Raw genomic sequence first — 6,000 nt, 5'->3', positions numbered from 1 at the left:
GGAGGAAGAGAGGAGACCTGATAGAGTTGTATGAGAGAGTGTGAGAGCAGAAAAGACAGACAGACAGGGAGAGGGAGAGACAGCATCAGCAGATGGAAAAAGAAGGGGAGAATGGGAGAGGAAGGGAGAGATGGAGATAGGAAGAGAGGTGGGAGACAGTGGGATGTGAGAGAAAAAGAGAGGGGGAGGGGAAGACATAGCTGTAGGAAGCGGGGGAGAGAGATAGACCACGATGGAGAGATGGGGCATAGGAAAGAGGGTGAAAATGTGAGAGAGAGGGAAAGACAGTGGGGGATAAGGTGAGGTGGAGAGGAAGAGAGTGTGTGAGAGGGAGACATAGAGGGTGTGTGTTAGAAAGAGAGAAGGCGAGTGTGTGAGTGAGAATTGGAGAGAGACAGTATGTGTGAGAGAGGGTGAGATTGTGAGAAAGAGAGAGGATGAAAGTGTGTGTGTGTGAGAGAGAGGGTGAAATTGCGTGAGAGTGAGAGAGCAAGATTGTGTGTGTGTGTGAGAGAGAGAGCAAGAATGTCTGAGAGAGATAAGAGTGTGTCAGAAAGACGGAGAGGATGACAGTCTGAGAGAGATCAAGGACAAGAGTGTGAGTGTGTGTGTGAGAGAGAGAGAGAGATTGTGAGACAAAGAGAGAGAGGGTAAATCCAGGAGAATAAATCACAATCTTCTCAGGAGAAGAGCCGGATTCCCTTCGTTGAGACCGATGGATGAACAAAGACTGTCCCTACCAAAGTAGACCATCAAAAGCTGGAAGAGATCAGGATTGAACACTCTACTGCAGCCACAACAGCTGTAGAACCAGGAAAACACTCTCAGCTGGTCCTGCTTGGAAATTGTCTTTCTTTATCCAATTAAATCTTGTATTGAATCTGAAACGTCTTAACGAAGTGAATAAACTCTGCCAGCGAGCTGTGACCACAAACTTCCCAAACCCACCAGACACAGGCTGGTGAAGGATGGAAGTTTTAGTGAGATGCGAGGGAGAATTTGTCCTGATGTCCCAGCAATTATCTCTCCTGTAACCAACAGCGCCTGGGAAAAATAAACTTGATGTGGTCATGATGGCATTGTTGTTGTGGCATCAGTTCGGAGCTGAGTGCTCTTCTGTGTTTTCAAACAGTTGGAGGCGCTGGATGGTAAAAGGATGTCTCTGGATAAGGGCAGGATGACGTGGTCATTAATAGACAGCAGGCATTCATCATCAGCGACCGATCGAACTTGTTTCCCCAGAGACTGGTTGGTGGGAGTGACCACAGAGTAATGCTGACCAATGAGGGCACGCCCAGATACTGTTGCCCCTTCCATCCCTATGCACCATCTTTTGTCATGATCTGGACATTGGTAATGGCTGTTCTGGTGCTCATCAGGCTGGGGTGCCCCAGTTAATGCCACCTTGAGCAGTCAAGCCGTGGATCTGGGTGCTGGCAGTGCCAAGCTGGGGTTAGAAGGTGGGGAGATTGTGCCTGACGTTGGGAGTAGTGCCCGAGATGTGGTTTGGTAGTGATGGTGAGGTCAGGCTGTGCCTGCGACCCTCCAGGCTATGGAACTGAGTGATGTGAAAGTGGATCTCCAGCTGGTGGCATGGTTGCTGAAGGTGAGCATGGTTTCAATGAGCAGGAAAGCGAGAAAGACCAGGTTCACATCGTACTCCAGGTGCAGCACCATGAGCTGCTGGTTACAGCAATCGAACAGTGTCATGGGGATCTGCAGCAGCAAGCTCAGCAACCAGAAACCAGCCATCTCAGGCACCTGTGGGCACAGGCCGAGAGAGACGGGGACAGGACACAGGGAGGGGCGAGAAAACAAGGCAAACTCAGGCACAGCGATCACAGCATGGCCAGCCCGAACTGCCCACTGCAGGGTCCAGTTACTCAACCCTCATCCCGAAATCCAATTCCCTCTTCCATTTTACCCCATTCCATTCCCCCAAACCCATCCCTTCCTGTCCCCTCCTTCCACCCCTCTCCATCCTCTCCCCATCCCTATTCTCTCCCTGTACCCTCCCCCATATCCATTCCCCCATCCCCTCCCCTCCAGCCCACTCCATGTCCTGCTGCCCTTTTCCGGGGGGGGTGCCGATGTAGTCCAGGTAAAGGTGGATCACTTCAATCAGGGAGATGAGGGTGAGCAGGAGCACAATGTGGTAGGATGTGCTCAGCACTTGGTGCTCGGTTAAGGGCTGGGGGGTGGGGAGAGAGAGAGAGACAGAGACAGAGACTCACAGAGCAGAAGACAGAGAGAGGGAAAGAGAGTGGGCATAGATAGAGAGGGTGACAGAGAGACAAACAGAGCAGAAGACAAAGAGAGAGAGAGAGAGAGAGAGAAAACAAGAGAGAGGGAGAGACAGACCAAGGGAGATACGATGGAAAACACAGGGAAACAGACAGAGAGGTTAGGGGTAGCGGGAGAGAGAGGTGGGAAAAGAGGGAAACAGAGACAGGCTGATGGAGAGAGACAGAGCAGAAACAGAGAGAGAGAGATGGAGAGAGAGAGACAGAGAGGGGGGAGGGACAGAGAGGGGAGAGGGACAGAGAGAGAAAAAGAAAGACAGACCGAGATAGACAGATGGAGTGGGTGGTGGGGGCAGGGAGCAGAGAGGAAGCAGTGCAGAGATGGAGGAGGGAATAGGACACAAGGAAGGGGGGATAAGAGGGAGAGTTGCAAAGGGGGAGAGGTGAGGAGAGGAAGGGTGCGCCGTGAGGAGAGATTGTGAGCCGAGAGAGAAAGAGAGACAGAGGGGGAGGAGAGGTGCGGGGAGATGAAGGTTACGGAGTTGGAGAAAGACAGAGGGCACAATTCAGAGGCAGACACAAAATCAGAGACAGAGTTTGAAATAGAACAAGAGATAGCAACCATCAGATGCAATGCCAAAACCCACTGAACTCTCACAAGCACTCTGTTTTAATACCCCATTACTGAATACCAGCCCTTACTCTGCTCCTCCACTGGCCCTTGCTGTGGGACAATCAGGCTCCTTCCCTCCCATCATTCCTAATTATCCCCAATCCGACCTTCAGCTCCAACATGACAACTTCATACACCCACCAGAATGGGAAGAAATAGAGGTTAAAGTCGAGGCAAATTTGTAGAGGCAGACTGGTCACATTCTCTTGTCTCAGAGAGAAAAAGAGAGAGAGAGAGAGAATGGAATGAGAGAATGAGTGAGTCTGGGTTCGTCATTATGAGCTGAAAATGTGTTGCTGGAAAAGCACAGCAGGTCAGGCAGCATCCAAGGAACAGGAGAATCAACGTTTCGGGCATAAGCCCTTCTTCAGGTTATGCCCGAAACGTCGATTCTCCTGTTCCTTGGATGCTGCCTGACCTGCTGTGCTTTTCCAGCAACACATTTTCAGCTCTGATCTCCAGCATCTGCAGACCTCACTTTCTCCTTTGTCATTATGATCAGTGGTTCGGGATGTTAATCGGGATGGTGATTACTGTCATGGTTAGGGATGTTAACCCAGTTAGTGATTTCAGTCACTGGTTAGTGATGTTAACCAGGTTAGTAATTACTGTTGGTGGTTAGGGACATGAACAGGATTGTGAGTATTGTCGGTGGTTAGGGATGTTAACCGGGTTAGTGATTACTGTCGGTGATTAGGGACATTAACTGGGTTAATGACTACTGTCAGTGGTTAGGTACATTCACCGGGTTAGGGATTACTGTTGGTGGTTAGGGATGTTAACCGGGATAGTGATTACTGTCAGTGATTAGTGATGTTAACCAGGTTAGTTATTACTGTCAGTGGTTAGGGACATAAACTGGGTTACTGATTACTGTCAGTGGTTAGGGAGGCTCTGAATGAAGGGACTGAGCTCCCGGTGGAGTGGCAAAGGGAGGGGGCTGCCCTCAATCTGCGGGATGGATGCATGGACAGAGGGAGAGGGGGCTTTAATAGAAAGACGAGACCATTGGACAGAGGGAGAGGGGGCTTTTATAGAAAGATGGGAGCATGGATAGAGGGAGAGGGTCATTTACAGAAAGATGCGGGGCATGGACAGAGGACGATGGGGCTTATAAAGAAAAATGGGGGCATGGATAGAGGGAGAGGGGGCTTTTAAAGAAAGATGAGGCATATGGACAGAGGGTGAGGGGGCTTTTAAAGAAAGGGGACATGGATAGATGGAAAGGGGGCTTTTCGTGAAAGATTGGGCATGGATAGATGGATGGAAGGGGCTTTTATAGATAGATGGGGCCTGGATAGAGGGAGAGGGGGCTTTTTTAGAAAGATAGGGCTTGGATAGAGGGAGAGGGGGCTTTTATAGAAAGATGGGGGCATGGATAGAGGGAGGGGGACTTTTATAGAAAGATGGGGGCATGGATAGAGGGTGAGGGAGATTTTATAGAAAGATGGGAGCATGGATAGAGGGAGGGGTTTTTTATAGAAAGATGGGAGCATGGATAAAGGGAGAGGGGGATTTTATAAAAAGATCGGGGCATGGATAAAGGGATAGGGGCTTTCATAGAAAGATGAGGCACATGGACAGAGGGAGAGGAGGCTTTTATATAAAGATGAGACACATGGATAGAGGGAGAGGGGGCTTTTATAGAAAGATGGGGCATGGATAGAGGGTGAGGGGGCTTTGATAGAAAGATGGGGCATAGATAGAGGGAGAGGGGGCACTTATAGAAGGTGGGGGCGTGGATAGAGGGAGAGGGAGCTTTTATAGGAAGATGAGGCACATAGACAGAGGGTGAGGGGGGCTTTTAAAGAAAGATGGGAGCATGGATAGAGGGAGAGAGGGCTTTTATGGAAAGATGGATGTATGGATAGAGGGAGCAGGATCTTTATAGACAGATGAGACACATGGACAGTGGGTGAGGGAGCTTTTATAGAAAGATGTTAGCATGGACAGAGGGGGATTTTTTTTAATGAAAGATGAGGCACATGGATAGAGGGAGAGGGGGCTTTTATAGAAAGATGATGCACATGGATGGGGGGAGGGGGCTCTTCTCGAAGGATGGAAGCATGGACAGAGGGAGAGGGGGCTTTTATAGAAAGATGAGACACATGGATAGAGGGAGAGGGGACTTTAATAGAAAGATGGGTGCCTGGATAGCGGGAGTGGGGGCTTTTATAGAAAGATGGGGGCATGGATAGAGGGAGTGTGGGCTTTTATAGAAATATGTTAGCATGGATAGAGAGAGAGGGGGCATTTATAGAAAGATGGGAGCATGGACAGAGGGAGAGGGGACTTTTATAGAAAGATGAGAGCATGGATAGAGGGTGAGGGGCTTTTATACAAAGATGGGAGCATGGATAGAGGGACAAGGGGCTTTTATGGAAAGATGAGGCACGTGGACAGAGGGGGCTGTTATAGAAATATGAGAGCATGGATCGAGGGAGAGGGGGCTTTTATAGAATGATGGGAGCATTGATTGAGGGAGACGGGTCTTTAATGGAAAGATGAGGCATGGATAGATGGAGGGAGGGCTTTTATGGAAAGATGGGGTCAAGGATACAGGGAGAGGGGGCATTCATAGCGAGATGGGGGCATGGTTAGAGGGAGAGGGACCTTTTAGAGAAAGAGAAGGCACAGGGACAGAGGGTGAGGGGGCTTTTATAGAAAGATAGGAGCATAGATGAAGGGAGAGCGGGCTTTTATACAAAGATGAGGCACATGGTCAGAGGGAGAGTGGGCTTTTATAGAAAGATGAGAGCATGGATAGAGGTAGAGGGTGCTTTCAAAGAAAGATGGGAGCATGGATAGAGGGAAAGGCGGCTTTTATAGAAAGATGGGAGCATGGATAGAGGAAGGGGTCTTTTATACAAACATGGATAGAGGGCGAGGGGGCTTTAATAAAAATATGGGTACCTGGATAGAGGGAGAGGGGGATTTTATTGAAAGATGGGGGAAGGGATAAAGGGAGAGGGGGTTTTTATGGAAAGCTGGGGGCATGGATAGAGGGAGAGGGAGCTTTTATAGAAAGATGGGGGCATGGATAGAGGGAGAGGGGGCTTTTATATCAAGATGAGGCACATCGAC

General features: G+C 49.5%; 1 pseudogene; it reads right to left on the bottom strand.

Annotated features, from left to right (window-relative positions):
• Nucleotides 1-1,375: 1,375 nt before the first annotated feature.
• The window catches only part of LOC148141090 (transmembrane protein 17B-like), a 54,051-nt pseudogene continuing 49,426 nt past the window's right edge, over nucleotides 1,376-6,000 (bottom strand).

Source organism: Chiloscyllium plagiosum, unplaced genomic scaffold (genome assembly GCF_037043375.1).
Source record: "Chiloscyllium plagiosum isolate Xiang-an unplaced genomic scaffold, Cpla_swu_hap1 HiC_scaffold_35, whole genome shotgun sequence".
NCBI classification, from domain to species: domain Eukaryota; kingdom Metazoa; phylum Chordata; class Chondrichthyes; order Orectolobiformes; family Hemiscylliidae; genus Chiloscyllium; species Chiloscyllium plagiosum.
Note: the sequence above shows the minus strand (reverse complement) of the source record. Positions and strands in the feature narration are given on the sequence as shown.